This window comes from Papaver somniferum, chromosome 10 (assembly GCF_003573695.1).
Source record: "Papaver somniferum cultivar HN1 chromosome 10, ASM357369v1, whole genome shotgun sequence".
Taxonomy (NCBI): Eukaryota; Viridiplantae; Streptophyta; class Magnoliopsida; order Ranunculales; family Papaveraceae; genus Papaver; species Papaver somniferum.
In genome coordinates, this window is record NC_039367.1 from 150,850,429 (window position 1) to 150,868,862 (window position 18,434).

Sequence of the window (18,434 nt, forward strand, 5' to 3'; positions counted from 1 at the left end):
CAACACATTCAAACAAACCCTTCTTTAATCATATGCCCAAGGTGCATATGCCAAAAATTGTGTCGACCTCATCTTCGATCGCTTCTCTTCAAAACAGAATAAGAAACTACAGATCCACCACATACAATATCTCCATATAGGAAAACCAATTGCCTCGTCTTTAATCGATCATCAACAATACAATATATGCTTATAGACAGTAATATTAAGCGTCGTTCGCCGCCTCTAATAAAAGCTGAAGACTAGATATAGACTGTAGATTAAGCGCAACCATTTTTCCATCATCTTATTATTCACTAATGGATGAATTTCATAAATGGGAAAAATATTTCTACAAAAAGTGCAATCTCAAGTAAAACAGAAGCACAAAATTATATTTGTCTATAAGCTTGTTTATAGGTAGATGATGTGTGTATAAAAATTGTAACATAAAATTCAGTAAAGATATAATCCTTGAATCTTTAGCTCAACTACAACAAGGATTATATCTTGAATCTTCAGCTAATGACAACAACTCACAATTGCAGCTCTTTGTTGATCCAACACCCTTGAATGATGATTTTTACGAGCATGGAGAGTTTTATGAAGAACCTACACAAGAAAGTAAACTTGCACAACATACAAGCATCCCTAACGTACAGGTAAAACTGCTAAGAGGTTGAAATTTTGATTTTTTTCTTGGAACCACCCATTTTTTCAGCTGAAAAAGTTCGGTGCCGGCATAGTAGTGGTATGAATACAATGCCGGAAGTCCCCATACCGGCATGGAATTCATACTACAGCCATGACGGCATCCCGATATCCCCCATTTTGAATATCAATCCGGCATAGTGTTCAACCAAAAAACTATTCCGGTGCAAAAGTTACTTTTTACCTATCAAGGAATATTCTACGGAATATACTACTGGCATGGTTGTATTGAAAGGTTACCATGCCGGTACTGCATGAAAAACATACAGGAAGCAGTGCCTTCCAAATCAAAATAAATTAACTACCACGCCGGGACCATATATCGGCGTAGAACCATAGATAACGACAATGTCGGCACCGGGCCACCGCCTTTGTTCAATTATAACGTTACTATGCCGGTACCTTAGAAAATAACATAGGGAAGGAGTGTTTTCCAAAACTAAATACCGGCATGGTATATTAATCATGGGTTATGCCGGAAACAAGTAACGGATTAAAACCATAGATAACTAGAATGCCGGCACTTGTGGTTCCATGCGTTGATTTCAAATAAAATTTGCATGCCGGAACCTTCTATATTCATATTATTTATATTTTCGTTAATATTGGGAGATATCAGCTTTGATCACGGTATATCGGTTCGATGCTATCAAGTAAGTATCACATTCAACCAATTTAATCCTTGGTATACCCGGTATTCGCTTCTCCTTACCTAATATTCTTTACCGATTATCAATGGAGGATCCAAATTTTGTTTCTTCAAGAAATTTGATTCTTTAGATATTAAAATCACATGGTTAGGGTCTATCCGTATCTTACGAGTGTTATTTAGTTCAAGCTAAAGAGCTAACTATTTAATGTGTACCCAAGAGATATTATAATCTCCAGCAATCTAATCCATGGAAATACTGGGTTTGGAATTTGGATACGCATCCCTTCGTGTAATATCGAATAAGCCTCCTATACAAGGAGAGTAGACGTGAGAAGAAGCGTTCAAAAGAGTTTACAGTTTGTCCAGTGGATAAATAAGAACAATCTACAGTACTTGCGGGAGATGATACTTTCCGATCCACGGTCCTATGTAGGGAAACATTAATTAGGTCTCCTAGTTTGGGCAGTGTCCTGTGATAGTTGCTGCGTTTCTTTGGATACTCCACCCAACGCAATTCCTTCCTGCGCAAATCAGGATTCTATCTCGAAGCTCAAACTGGCTCATCCCGCTTTAGGAATTTCAGTTACCACCTTTCTATTCGGTCGGTGTTTACTTGATCACCAAGTTCGTGTAATTGTTCCCATAATTTGATTACTTGATCACCAAGTTCAGGTATGAGTTTCCATAACTTGAGTAATCGCTGTATGTGTTTTCACCGTTAAATCTATAAATATGCAACTCCATATACTCCGTTTTGAGCTTTCATCCTTAAACCTATACATTACTACGTGAAATACGACTTTCTCCATGTTTTTCTTTATTTTTTTGCATGGCTTTGTTTCATATGTAGACTAGCTAAAAAATCGAGGAATATGTTGTTCTAGCTATCATGCTAGTTAAATGTCGAGACCATTCATATATTTTTCAAGAAATTTGATTCTTGTGGAGATTTTAAGATTACATGGTTAGGGTGCACTTAAGTACTAGGTAGTTCAAGCTGAAGAGCTTATTATTTAGTATGAAAGTAGCATCCTACCCATGAAATATTGCAATCTCCATTAGAATCACTTCTTTTTGAAAGTTTTTTTTTTTCTTTATTTGTTTCTCCCAAACAGTCTTGTCAAAATCCAACATTGCAGTTGTTTTGTTTGGTGGCTGCTTTGAGTTTCTGATGTACCAGTAGTTCTGATTCAATTTATTTCTCCATTAGAAATATTTCTACTGCTTTTCCTTTCCCGAACCTCTTTTATGGATTTAGATGAAGGGACATAATATATGGGTATCCATGTATGTATGAAAGTCAACCAGTCCTATACTGAACCCTTTGCGTGGGTTTGTTTCATATATAGACTAGCTAGTTAAAAGATCGAATTAGGTTCTAGCTATCATGCTAATTAAATGTCGAGAGCTTACTGCTTTTCGTTCTAGTTTATATTCATGTTAGCATTCATATATTATTTTTCAAGAAATTTGATTCTTGTGGAGATACTAAGATTACATGGTTAGGGTGCACCTAAGTACTAGGTAGTTTAAGCTGAAGAGTTTATAATATTATTTAGTACAAAGGTAGCGTCCTACCCATGAAATATTGCAATCTCCATTAGAATCACTTCTTTTTGAAAGGCTTTTTTTTTATTTGTTTCTCCCAAACAAATCATGTCAAAATCCACATCACAGTTGGTTTATATTTTAAAAAAGTGTCCTCGAATTGTTTACAACGGCTTGGGGAAGGGTGCTCGGTTTTCTTTGAGTGTTCAAGCTAATGAGTTTGGTTTCTTGTCATGTTCGTTCTAGTTTATTGGATGCTTAGAGTTGTTAGAGAAAATGTGTTTATAAAATAGTTTGGTTTTTGGTCTTGGTGGGATTGGAATTTAGGATCTATTGGTCACTAAGGACACTAGCTCATTTTCACTATTTGTGAATGAACCTTTAGTCCCACATAGGGAAAACTAAAGATGATACCTCTCCATAAGTATTGAAAATTTTGATATTAGAGTGGCCCTTGTGTCAGTAGCACCTTTGTGCAAGGGAGAGGACTTAGGCAATGCTCGGGCTCGGGTGTGGGGTGGGTTAAACAAGACTTATCTTTTTGGCAAAACTTCTTTTTAATTATTACCTAAAAGATTTTAAGAGAAAATAATTTTCTCTTAATTGTTGGGGGCGTCTGACCCGGCGAATGTCGACATTATGTTTATTTCCATTTTTATGTCGACATTATGTGCATGACCGTTTTATTGCTGATACAAAAAATCTTGAATTTAATTCGAATTTATTTTTTTTTAATTCAAAATTATTCTCTCTTTAATTCGCTTTTATTGCACAATCAATTCGACCTCTCTTTCCCCTATATAAACCGATCACATTTTTCATTTCAACTTGTGTCCAGAAGAGCTACTATCCTCTTCTTTTCGTCTTCTCCCCCTGTGTGGTCCTTTATTTTCATTCCGTGCGCAATTGCTGTTGAGGTCGTAAGAGTGGGCAAGTACTGTAGTGCTAATAGTGCTTGCAACAGGCAATTTTATCCTGGATACGAACTTGACCACATGGTATAGGCATCACTCATTCTTGAGGTGTACCGGTCAAATATCGTGTTAAGGACAGCGTGTTGAACACGTGACTCTTTCCTCTGTTTGCAGTCCAATTGAGTGTCTATTTACTTTCCAGAAATTATCCTTTTATTCTAACATCTTTCTTGAGTGTTTTATTGTTACAGACGCAACAAGAGTTACTCTGAAAAGGTGAGAGGAAACCACTGAAGGTTTTTTAGCAAGGTGTCATACGCAATTTGGCATTTTGGTTGTGCAACATCTTTCCCAGACTCTGACAATACTTTGGGTTCCGAGATGGCGTCAACTGTCCAGATCTATGCATAAGTGTGCTTGGTTCAGATTTATGCATAAGTGTGCTTGGTTTAGCCAATGATAAGTTGATAATTAAATCTATGATCAGCACTGTTATTTTATTTTCATTTGGCTTTAAATGCCCGTGGTTTGTTGTTGTTGTTGGTACAGGCTGACGCTGTGGATGTTAACATACAGAATATGCCCGTGTTTGAACTTTTTTGCCTGTTTTCTTTTGATCAAGAGTTTGTGAGCATTTATTTTGCGCGAGTTCCATGAATCAAAATGTTAATTAGCTGATTGTTCCAATCTAGAATAGCAATTTACGTGTTGGTGGAATCTAAAGTATATTTTGTGTGTTTGGATCCAGAGTTTGTAGAATGTCTGAACAGTGTGACAATGAACCATTGATGCTTTCACATCCCCCTTGCTTCACTTTCACCAGAATGATTTTCGCAACAAACTTAAATAAATTTTGGTAGATTAGTTATGGTGTTAATTTAAATCATTTAGTCCTATTTGCTTTTTATTTTTTATTTTTTTTGCAGGCCATTCCAAGAACATTGCAAGAAAGTTACGATATTGATTGTGGTAATTGTCCAGATTTATATTGCAATCGAAAGTGAGGTATTCGGACTGAAATACATACAGACCTACCTAACTGCAGGATCAAAAAGCTATGGTTCTCTATATATATGTTTTAAGATTATTAAATTTATCAATTCTTTGATGTGGAATGCATGGTCTTAAACAATAACTAATTTCTTCATCTCAGGTCCGATGTTGCCAATATACTGCAACAGACACACAAAAATCATCTGCAGAAACGGAGTGCAAGGTTTGCACCAATTGCAGTCATGAATTGGGGATTTTGATTCCGTTTCTTTTAAGGACTCATTAGCATACCAAGCTGGTTACCAGTCTCAATAATGACTTGGGCAACCCCAGTTGCATCAGAAACATCTCAACTTCTGTTAACAGATAATTATATTTTGACATATCTTATTATATTTTGTTTGTTAACCCACTAATCCAAGCAGCAGACCGCAATTCAATCACATAATAACACATCTTATCAGTTTATTTATTAAACATCAAAAATAAAAATCAATCATCAAGAAACATAAAAAATCCCAAAAACCCAAAATTCTGAAAATAAATCAATAACCAGTACTCATCCCAAATCTCCATTCTAATTCCCTTCATAATTCCTTCACCGAGATTCTACATAAACATCCCAAAAACCCAGAACAGAACTGTAAGTAATAAATTGGTACTCATTCTTAATGTCCATTCTAATTCTCTGCCTAATTCTGGTACCGAGATTCTACTCCTAAGAGTTTAAGAAGATCAGGAATAGATACCAATCCTTTCGAATTGGGATCTAAATGTTTGAATAAGATCTCCAGATCTTCCTTGGAAGCGTGGCAGCTGAATTCGCCTAGTATGAAAGTAACATCAAGATGAGAAATCATACTGGGTTTTTCCTCAAATAAAAACAAGGCGCTTAAATCTCTTCGGCTTCTTTCTTTTCCAATTCCTTCTACTCTCTTTTTTCTTCGTACGGATCGGTTAGAAAAATCGATTTTCTCTCAAATTCGAACTTCCTTCGTTACAATAAAGATCGATTTGGTTTGGTTAATTTGATTAGTAAAATTGATTGATTTCTCCAATTTCAAAGTTATTTATTAGATCGAACAAACTTTAGGGTGAAACAAAGGAAATTGATTCTTATTAGGTTAGGGTGATAAAGACTGGAAATTCTCTCAATTTTTGATGAAGAAGTTCAATAAATAAGTCTTTCTTATTGGATCCGATTAAAGTTTTTGATTAGAAATTTTGGTTTGATTTTGGATTTTTTATTTGAAGTTTTTCTTTATTGATTTGGGCTCTGCTTTGACGGGTGTCCTTTAGTTTTTCCGCTTCACAGTTCACATAGATCATCAGTTCCCATTTAAGCTAAACAATTGGCAAACATTGGTTACGTTGTAATTAGTTATAAAAAATCGAGAATTAAACAAAGATATTTAAAAAATCCAGAATTAAAATTAGTTATAAAAAATAATTTAGAAGAGTAAATAAATTAATTAATCAAGGTCATCTAAGTAATTTAACTAGCCTTAGACATCCTATTAAACCCATACTAGTTAGGGTAATCATGTTATATGCCTCCAAATTTTTGCGTATCCCAAACTGTCTTCAAAAAGAATGGCCTCTTATAAACGGCCGCCGCCTATCATTCCCGATAGATAATAAATAATTATAGTTGGGCCCATAGTAATTGTCCGAAATAAGTAGCCAGTCTAGGTCATTCCGCTATGACTTGGCATTGACATAGTCAATCCATTACTGATGTTCCAACAATCCTGTCATTTTATGTTTCTCTTGATGTATTAATATTGTCTGGACATCATTTGTTCTGATTAATCAATCCATTTTTATTTTGTCTCAAAAACATTTTCTTCATCACTCTGTTCCATATTCTTTATATGGTATCATACTCTTGATTGATCCTACCAATTCAATATTTAACATTTGTTTTTTATTAAATAATTTTTCTCCAGATTACCCAAATCTTGACTTCAGATCCACTTTTATCGGTAATTTCTTCATTTCTTGACTTCAATCTTTAATGGTAACTAACAAAAACATGGCACACAATAATTTTACATAAAATCCATGGGGATCAACTTCAAATACTTATGTTGCTCAGCGCGATTCTTCTCTGATTTTTTCTTTACCTTTCAAGAATATTCCTAAATTTTTTTTTAACAAAACTTGATGGTCAAAATTACTTGTTGTGGAGAGATCAATTAGAGTAGCGATCTTGATCCCCACATATCTTTTTAGACATGTTGATGGATAAATTCAAGAACTTCCAAGGGAGGCATTTGTTGATGGAGTTTCTGGTACTAATCCTTTTGTTATATAAGATCCCCTATCTAAGGCTCTAACGGCTAACATTGATGAGTGTCCACCTATTTCCTACAAGCAAGCAATTAAATCTGCAAAGTGGTTGAGCTTTATGCACAATGAACATGGTGCTCTAAATTCTGTTGGTATATGGACACTTGTTGATCCTTCTCTGGATACAAACCTAGTTGGGTGCAAATGGGTTTCAAAGATTAAATACAAGAGATATTTTGTAAAAGGGTCGTTACTTTATAGTCAAATTATGGTATGAGTCGTAGAGCATTTCGTTAATGCGTTAGGGTTGTAGACTAACCAAAGACCGTTAGATAACATTGACAGTTTAAGTATACAAGAGATATTTCGTAAAAGGGTCGTTACTTTATAGTCAAATTAGGGTACGGGTCGTATAACATGTCGTTAATGTGTTAGGGTCGTAGACTAACCAAAGACCGTTAGATAATCATTCTTGACTTTTTTTGTTTACCAAGCACCCTAACTATCAATTGACTAACATTGGCAGTTTAAGTATATTGAATTGTTTCAAAAGTTTATTTATCATCTGTTTTATCTTCTTCCATTTGAGCTGATGCAAAGAAATGCTACAAATTTATCCATTTTTTTATTTTAAAATTTCTTTTTTGGATTACCTCCTATCAGGAATCGGAACAACGACACAAGATGGTGTTCAAGATCCCATCAATTGAAGAAGATGTTTTACAAAACTTCGTTTAATAAAATCTAACTTGAGATGGGTATCTAACCATAAGATACTCAACTTTTGAAGGAAGGTTGAAGAATAGTAGAAAGATTAATAGAAGCACCCATTATCGGATTCAAGTGGAGCAAATTTTCAGAAGTATGCACCTATTATACGCATAATAATTCGATGCTCTTTAGGCTTTGATCTCGTACATAAGAACCCAATCCAATATCCAAAGCCCATTTTCCAGTATCACGTACCAGGTTGGGCAGACATAAACCGCATAACGATCTTATATCCATGATATGGTTAAGTTTCTACACCGGCTCACCTGTCTGGGCAGCCTGTCGGGGCAGTAGTAAGTCTTTGGCACCTTCCGTGCCGCAGGTGGAGCAGGGAGTGGTCACACCATTTAGTAGATTTTACGCATTCGCGACTGTTAAAATAGCATGCCCACTATATCCCTGCCCATAGCAAGCAGGGCTACAGGGAGGAGTCCCCCCTTTCACGATCATGTGCCTTGCATAGCCACAGGAGAGAGTCCCTCCTTTCACAGATGCTAAAATGGTTTCACATGCTCACTGTTATAAGGGACAATATTCAATAACTTTTCGACAGCTAAGCACAGGGGACGAAACTATTCTTCCCCTCGGATGACCGAGGAAAAAGCTGAAGAGGTAGTTGGGCTTGTTGTCTTCGCGTGAAACGGGGGCCAACCAGCACCAAAAACCAAACACCACTCATACGCCAACACGTATTGTCCATCGAGAAACAACCGTTTCAGGAAGAACTAGCAACTCATGTCAGTGGTGACAAGAGGAACACGAGTTCCCGAGACAAGTCATTCCCAATGGACACACTGTGCGCGAACATACATGGGCCAACTCTAACTGGAAATAGAAATCCTACCTCTTCCACGTGAATCGCTGCTCTCCACTTCTGTCTGTCCAGTGCGTCATCCTCTGTTAGGTTCCGGTTCTTCAAGTCCTCCTTTACCGACTCATCCCACATAAGTTTCGGTCGACCAAAAGAAATCTGAATCATCCTATGTTGTCGTACAACAGTACCCATCAAGTTAAAAATCTGAACCAAAAACAATCAATGTAGCAGAATTCTTCTGATCTTCACGGATAGTGATCATCAGTTCTCTTAGTACTGTAGTATTTAAATGGATATCTTATATTGGAGTTTTAGAAACCAATTGGATTTTTTTTGAAGAAAAGAAATCATTCCCAGCACTTCTAGACGATGGTTGTGAAATCAACCAAACGACTAGAAAGACTGCGAGAGTTTCCCAATTCTTCTTCCTTGTTGTATTCTCTCGTACTTCAGATATTTGATAAAATGTTTGTATTACGGTATAACTAGTGAAAACGCGGGGGTCTAAAAACCACACCCAATATTTCGATTGGGAATCTGTATGGACTAACTTTAATATCATTCCAAGAGAATCAACTAGACAGTCATACTCAATCAAAGAAATACATCCAAGAGTTATATCTCAAGTTCTCAATACAATCTGCAATCTAACATATAGAGATATGTGAGTCTGATTGATATAACTTGAACGGTACCAGATACCAATGTTCAAGTGCCAATCAATTTCAATCAACAACCGAAAGTTGGATTTACCAATTGATTGAACTACACACAACCTGTGATATTTCAATTATATAAGAAAATATAATGCGGAAAAGAAATAACACACACACCAGAAGTTTTTTTGACGAGGAAACTGCAAATGCAAAAAACCCCGGGACCAAGTCCAGGTTTGAACACCACATTGTATTAAGTCGTTATATACACTAGACTACTACATTCGGACTGGAAGTTGAACTCTAACCAAGTCTCACACCTATTAAGGTACAGTCGCGTTCCTTACGCCTCTGAATCCAGTTACGCACTTGATTTCCTTAGCTGATCTCACCCACAACAAAGAGTTGCTACGACCCAAAGTCGAAGATTATAAACAAATTTGTCTCCCACAGAAATGTTTATTCTGATAGATAAATCTTTCTCCCACAAAAATACCTAGAAGTTTTTTGTCCCGTCTTTTGATAAATCAAGGTGAACTGGAACCAATTGATAATACAGTCTTATATTCCCGTAGAAAACCTAGAAATATCAATCACCTCACAATAACTTAACTATATGGTAGTAGAAAAAGTTATTGTGGAACCACAAAGAATGAGACGAAGAGCTTTCATACTTCAATCATCCTAAGATGTTGCACTGGTACAACTTCCAAAATCCTTGTGTAAGGTTCAAATGTGTCAACTGACACCAACACACCGTATGGTGTTTCAAATACCTTTTAAAGATGCAATGTGCTTCAACATGTGCTTCACAAATTCAATCCCATAATAGGGCTGCAACGTGTCTTAGAAAAAACACCAACATACTAATGCATCTAAAGATGCTGCAAACGTAAGTCATTGATTTTGTTCTTCAATTTTCATCCTGCAACTGCATTGGAAACTTCTTTAAACAACTGTAAACCCCACAGAGTTAAATGGATCTAATGATTTCAGATTCTTATTAAACTACGGTACACAACAACTTCAAACTTCTCGAGTTGCACCTAAGTACTTCAAACGAATGCTTAATATCTTCAACTTCAAACTCCAACTCCTAAAAGTCAGAAACCATTCCCTAGAGGATGCACATGATACACAAACATTCAAACACTCGAGAACTTTCAAATATTCTTCATCAACATTAGATCTTTATGTTCCAACATTCACGTCTGAACTTGAAACTTCTTTCCTGTTTTCCAATGCTTTTTCTTATGAAAAAGCAATTCAATTCAATTCAATTCACATACCGCATCCTTCGAATAGCTTGCGATTTCTTCGAATAGCTTGCGATTTATTCGTTTAACTATATTCTTCACATGTAGTATTGTACCTTACAATTGTGAAGTGCTACAATGGTACTTGTTCCTTGCAACCGATTTTCACCTCAAAAACGGAACATATCCATATGACCAATCTGTTATTTCACCACGGTCTTGCACTTCTTCAACTTGATGACTTCAAAAGGTAAACACCTTAAATCTCCGCCAAATGTCATCCAAAAATAAAGGTAACAAACTACCTAGCTCCTCTTTAAAAAAAAACAGTAAATCAAAGAGGTGCCTTCAAACATCCGAATGGATGATTCAAAACATACCATATTTGCGGTGTTCACGATACGAAAAGCTCTGCTCCTACATTGTTGTGTAAACAACAAAAGCTTGCAAAAATTCAATGCTCTTCAAGTAAGTTTCACACTCAACACATTCAAACAAACCCTTCTTTAATCATATCCCAAGGTGCATATGCCAAAAATTGTGTCGACCTCATCTTCGATCGCTTCTCTTCAAAACAGAATAAGAAACTACAGATCCACCACATACAATATCTCCATATAGGAAAACCAATTGCCTCGTCTTTAATCGATCATCAACAATACAATATATGCTTATAGACAGTAATATTAAGCGTCGTTCGCCGCCTCTAATAAAAGCTGAAGACTAGATATAGACTGTAAGATTAAGCGCAACCATTTTTCCATCATCTTATTATTCACTAATGGATGAATTTCATAAATGGGAGAAAATATTTCTACAAAAAGTGCAATCTCAAGTAAAACAGAAGCACAAAATTATATTTGTCTATAAGCTTGTTTATAGGTAGATGATGTGTGTATAAAAATTGTAACATAAAATTCAGTAAAGATATAATCCTTGAATCTTTAGCTCAACTACAACAAGGATTATATCTTGAATCTTCAGCTAATGACAACAACTCACAATTGCAGCTCTTTGTTGATCCAACACCCTTGAATGATGATTTTTACGAGCATGGAGAGTTTTATGAAGAACCTACACAAGAAAGTAAACTTGCACAACATACAAGCATCCCTAACGTACAGGTAAAACTGCTAAGAGGTTGAAATTTTGATTTTTTTCTTGGAACCACCCATTTTTTCAGCTGAAAAAGTTCGGTGCCGGCATAGTAGTGGTATGAATACAATGCCGGAAGTCCCCATACCGGCATGGTATTCATACTACAGCCATGCCGGCATCCCGATATCCCCCATTTTGAATATCAATCCGGCATAGTGTTCAACCAAAAAACTATTCCGGTGCAAAAGTTACTTTTTACCTATCAAGGAATATTCTACGGAATATACTACTGGCATGGTTGTATTGAAAGGTTACCATGCCGGTACTGCATGAAAAACATACAGGAAGCATTGCCTTCCAAATCAAAATAAATTAACTACCACGCCGGGACCATATATCGGCGTAGAACCATAGATAACGACAATGTCGGCACCGGGCCACCGCCTTTGTTCAATTATAACGTTACTATGCCGGTACCTTAGAAAATAACATAGGGAAGGAGTGTTTTCCAAAACTAAATACCGGCATGGTATATTAATCATGGGTTATGCCGGAAACAAGTAACGGATTAAAACCATAGATAACTAGAATGCCGGCACTTGTGGTTCCATGCGTTGATTTCAAATAAAATTTGCATGCCGGAACCTTCTATATTCATATTATTTATATTTTCGTTAATATTGGGAGATATCAGCTTTGATCACGGTATATCGGTTCGATGCTATCAAGTAAGTATCACATTCAACCAATTTAATCCTTGGTATACCCGGTATTCGCTTCTCCTTACCTAATATTCTTTACCGATTATCAATGGAGGATCCAAATTTTGTTTCTTCAAGAAATTTGATTCTTTAGATATTAAAATCACATGGTTAGGGTCTATCCGTATCTTACGAGTGTTATTTAGTTCAAGCTAAAGAGCTAACTATTTAATGTGTACCCAAGAGATATTATAATCTCCAGCAATCTAATCCATGGAAATACTGGGTTTGGAATTTGGATACGCATCCCTTCGTGTAATATCGAATAAGCCTCCTATACAAGGAGAGTAGACGTGAGAAGAAGCGTTCAAAAGAGTTTACAGTTTGTCCAGTGGATAAATAAGAACAATCTACAGTACTTGCGGGAGATGATACTTTCCGATCCACGGTCCTATGTAGGGAAACATTAATTAGGTCTCCTAGTTTGGGCAGTGTCCTGTGATAGTTGCTGCGTTTCTTTGGATACTCCACCCAACGCAATTCCTTCCTGCGCAAATCAGGATTCTATCTCGAAGCTCAAACTGGCTCATCCCGCTTTAGGAATTTCAGTTACCACCTTTCTATTCGGTCGGTGTTTACTTGATCACCAAGTTCGTGTAATTGTTCCCATAATTTGATTACTTGATCACCAAGTTCAGGTATGAGTTTCCATAACTTGAGTAATCGCTGTATGTGTTTTCACCGTTAAATCTATAAATATGCAACTCCATATACTCCGTTTTGAGCTTTCATCCTTAAACCTATACATTACTACGTGAAATACGACTTTCTCCATGTTTTTCTTTATTTTTTTGCATGGCTTTGTTTCATATGTAGACTAGCTAAAAAATCGAGGAATATGTTGTTCTAGCTATCATGCTAGTTAAATGTCGAGACCATTCATATTTTTCAAGAAATTTGATTCTTGTGGAGATTTTAAGATTACATGGTTAGGGTGCACTTAAGTACTAGGTAGTTCAAGCTGAAGAGCTTATTATTTAGTATGAAAGTAGCATCCTACCCATGAAATATTGCAATCTCCATTAGAATCACTTCTTTTTGAAAGTTTTTTTTTTCTTTATTTGTTTCTCCCAAACAGTCTTGTCAAATCCAACATTGCAGTTGTTTTGTTTGGTGGCTGCTTTGAGTTTCTGATGTACCAGTAGTTCTGATTCAATTTATTTCTCCATTAGAAATATTTCTACTGCTTTTCCTTTCCCGAACCTCTTTTATGGATTTAGATGAAGGGACATAATATATGGGTATCCATGTATGTATGAAAGTCAACCAGTCCTATACTGAACCCTTTGCGTGGGTTTGTTTCATATATAGACTAGCTAGTTAAAAGATCGAATTAGGTTCTAGCTATCATGCTAATTAAATGTCGAGAGCTTACTGCTTTTCGTTCTAGTTTATATTCATGTTAGCATTCATATATTATTTTTCAAGAAATTTGATTCTTGTGGAGATACTAAGATTACATGGTTAGGGTGCACCTAAGTACTAGGTAGTTTAAGCTGAAGAGTTTATAATTATTATTTAGTACAAAGGTAGCGTCCTACCCATGAAATATTGCAATCTCCATTAGAATCACTTCTTTTTGAAAGGCTTTTTTTTTATTTGTTTCTCCCAAACAAATCATGTCAAAATCCACATCACAGTTGGTTTATATTTTAAAAAAGTGTCCTCGAATTGTTTACAACGGCTTGGGGAAGGGTGCTCGGTTTTCTTTGAGTGTTCAAGCTAATGAGTTTGGTTTCTTGTCATGTTCGTTCTAGTTTATTGGATGCTTAGAGTTGTTAGAGAAAATGTGTTTATAAAATAGTTTGGTTTTTGGTCTTGGTGGGATTGGAATTTAGGATCTATTGGTCACTAAGGACACTAGCTCATTTTCACTATTTGTGAATGAACCTTTAGTCCCACATAGGGAAAACTAAAGATGATACCTCTCCATAAGTATTGAAAATTTTGATATTAGAGTGGCCCTTGTGTCAGTAGCACCTTTGTGCAAGGGAGAGGACTTAGGCAATGCTCGGGCTCGGGTGTGGGTGTGGGTTAAACAAGACTTATCTTTTTGGCAAAACTTCTTTTTAATTATTACCTAAAAGATTTTAAGAGAAAATAATTTTCTCTTAATTGTTGGGGGCGTCTGACCCGGCGAATGTCGACATTATGTTTATTTCCATTTTTATGTCGACATTATGTGCATGACCGTTTTATTGCTGATACAAAAAATCTTGAATTTAATTCGAATTTATTTTGTTTTTAATTCAAAATTTATTCTCTCTTTAATTCGCTTTATTGCACAATCAATTCGATCTCTCTTCTCCCCTATATAAACCGATCACATTTTTCATTTCAACTTGTGTCCAGAAGAGCTACTATCCTCTTCTTTTCGTCTTCTCCCCCTGTGTGGTCCTTTATTTCATTCCGTGCGCAATTGCTGTTGAGGTCGTAAGAGTGGGCAAGTACTGTAGTGCTAATAGTGCTTGCAACAGGCAATTTTATCCTGGATACGAACTTGACCACATGGTATAGGCATCACTCATTCTTGAGGTGTACCGGTCAAATATCGTGTTAAGGACAGCGTGTTGAACACGTGACTCTTTCCTCTGTTTGCAGTCCAATTGAGTGTCTATTTACTTTCCAGAAATTATCCTTTTATTCTAACATCTTTCTTGAGTGTTTTATTGTTACAGACGCAACAAGAGTTACTCTGAAAAGGTGAGAGGAAACCACTGAAGGTTTTTTAGCAAGGTGTCATACGCAATTTGGCATTTTGGTTGTGCAACATCTTTCCCAGACTCTGACAATACTTTGGTTCCGAGATGGCGTCAACTGTCCAGATCTATGCATAAGTGTGCTTGGTTCAGATTTATGCATAAGTGTGCTTGGTTTAGCCAATGATAAGTTGATAATTAAATCTATGATCAGCACTGATTTTATTTTCATTTGGCTTTAAATGCCCGTGGTTTGTTGTTGTTGTTGGTACAGGCTGACGCTGTGGATGTTAACATACAGAATATGCCCGTGTTTGAACTTTTTTGCCTGTTTTCTTTTGATCAAGAGTTTGTGAGCATTTATTTTGCGCGAGTTCCATGAATCAAAATGTTAATTAGCTGATTGTTCCAATCTAGAATAGCAATTTACGTGTTGGTGGAATCTAAAGTATATTTTGTGTGTTTGGATCCAGAGTTTGTAGAATGTCTGAACAGTGTGACAATGAACCATTGATGCTTTCACATCCCCCTTGCTTCACTTTCACCAGAATGATTTTCGCAACAAACTTAAATAAATTTTGGTAGATTAGTTATGGTGTTAATTTAAATCATTTAGTCCTATTTGCTTTTTATTTTTTATTTTTTTTGCAGGCCATTCCAAGAACATTGCAAGAAAGTTACGATATTGATTGTGGTAATTGTCCAGATTTATATTGCAATCGAAAGTGAGGTATTCGGACTGAAATACATACAGACCTACCTAACTGCAGGATCAAAAAGCTATGGTTCTCTACTATATGTTTTAAGATTATTAAATTTATCAATTCTTTGATGTGGAATGCATGGTCTTAAACAATAACTAATTTCTTCATCTCAGGTCCGATGTTGCCAATATACTGCAACAGACACACAAAAATCATCTGCAGAAACGGAGTGCAAGGTTTGCACCAATTGCAGTCATGAATTGGGGATTTTGATTCCGTTTCTTTTAAGGACTCATTAGCATACCAAGCTGGTTACCAGTCTCAATAATGACTTGGGCAACCCCAGTTGCATCAGAAACATCTCAACTTCTGTTAACAGATAATTATATTTTGACATATCTTATTATATTTTGTTTGTTAACCCACTAATCCAAGCAGCAGACCGCAATTCAATCACATAATAACACATCTTATCAGTTTATTTATTAAACATCAAAAATAAAAATCAATCATCAAGAAACATAAAAAATCCCAAAAACCCAAAATTCTGAAAATAAATCAATAACCAGTACTCATCCCAAATCTCCATTCTAATTCCCTTCATAATTCCTTCACCGAGATTCTACATAAACATCCCAAAAACCCAGAACAGAACTGTAAGTAATGTTGGGCCCATAGTAATTGTCCGAAATAAGTAGCCAGTCTAGGTCATTCCGCTATGACTTGGCATTGACATAGTCAATCCATTACTGATGTTCCAACAATCCTGTAATTTTATGTTTCTCTTGATGTATTAATATTGTCTGGACATCATTTGTTCTGATTAATCAATCCATTTTTATTTTGTCTCAAAAACATTTTCTTCATCACTCTGTTCCATATTCTTTATATGGTATCATACTCTTAATTGATCCTACCAATTCAATATTTAACATCAATTAAACATTTGTTTTTTATTAAATAATTTTTCTCCAGATCCACTTTTATCGGTAATTTCTTCATTTCTTGACTTCAATCTTTAATGGTAACTAACAAAAACATGGCACACAATAATTTTACATAAAATCCATAGGGATCAACTTCAAATACTTCTGTTGCTCAGCGCGATTCTTCTCTGATTTTTTCTTTACCTTTCAAGAATATTCCTAATTTTTTTTTTAACAAAACTTGATGGTCAAAATTACTTGTTGTGGAGAGATCAGTTAGAGTAGCGATCTTGATCTCCACATATCTTTTTAGACATGTTGATGGATAAATTCAAGAACCTCCAAGGGAGGCATTTGTTGATGGAGTTTCTGGTACTAATCCTTTTGTTATATAAGATCCCCTATCTAAGGCTCTAACGGCTAACATTGATGAGTGTCCACCTATTTCCTACAAGCAAGCAATTAAATCTGCAAAGTGGTTGAGCTTTATGCACAATGAACATGGTGCTCTAAATTCTGTTGGTATATGGACACTTGTTGATCCTTCTCTGGATACAAACCTAGTTGGGTGCAAATGGGTTTCAAAGATTAAATACAAGAGATATTTTGTAAAAGGGTCGTTACTTTATAGTCAAATTATGGTATGAGTCGTAGAGCATTTCGTTAATGCGTTAGGGTTGTAGACTAACCAAAGACCGTTAGATAACATTGACAGTTTAAGTATACAAGAGATATTTCGTAAAAGGGTCGTTACTTTATAGTCAAATTAGGGTACGGGTCGTATAAAATGTCGTTAATGTGTTAGGGTCGTAGACTAACCAAAGACCGTTAGATAATCATTCGTTGACTTTTTTTGTTTACCAAGCACCCTAACTATCAATTGATTAACATTGGCAGTTTAAGTATATTGAATTGTTTCAAAAGTTTATTTATCATCTGTTTTATCTTCTTCCATTTGAGCTGATGCAAAGAAATGCTACAAATTTATCCATTTTTTTATCGAAAAATTTCTTTTTTAGATTACCTCCTATCAGGAATCGGAACATCGACACAAGATGGTGTTCAAGCTCCCCTCAGTTGAAGAAGATGTTTTACAAAACTTCGTTTAATAAAATCTAACTTGAGATGGGTATCTAACCATAAGATACTCAACTTTTGAAGGAAGGTTGAAGAATAGTAGAAAGATTAATAGAAGCACCCATTATCGGATTCAAGTGGAGCAAATTTTCAGAAGTATGCACCCATTATACGCATAATAATTCGATACTCTTTAGGCTTTGATCTCGTACATAAGAACCCAATCCAATATCCAAAGCCCATTTTCCAGTATCACGTACCAGGTTGGGCAGAGATAAACCGCATAACGATCTTATCTCCATGATATGGTTAAGTTTCTACACCGTCTCACCTGTCTGGGCAGCCTGTCGGGGCAGTAGTAAGTCTTTGGAACCTTCCGTGCCGCAGGTGGAGCAGGGAGTGGTCACACCATTTAGTAGATTTTACGCATTCGCGACTGTTAAAATAGCATGCCCACTATATCCCTGCCCATAGCAAGCAGGGCTACAGGGAGGAGTCCCCCCTTTCACGATCATGTGCCTTGCATAGCCACAGGAGAGAGTCCCTCCTTTCACAGATGCTAAAATGGTTTCACATGCTCACT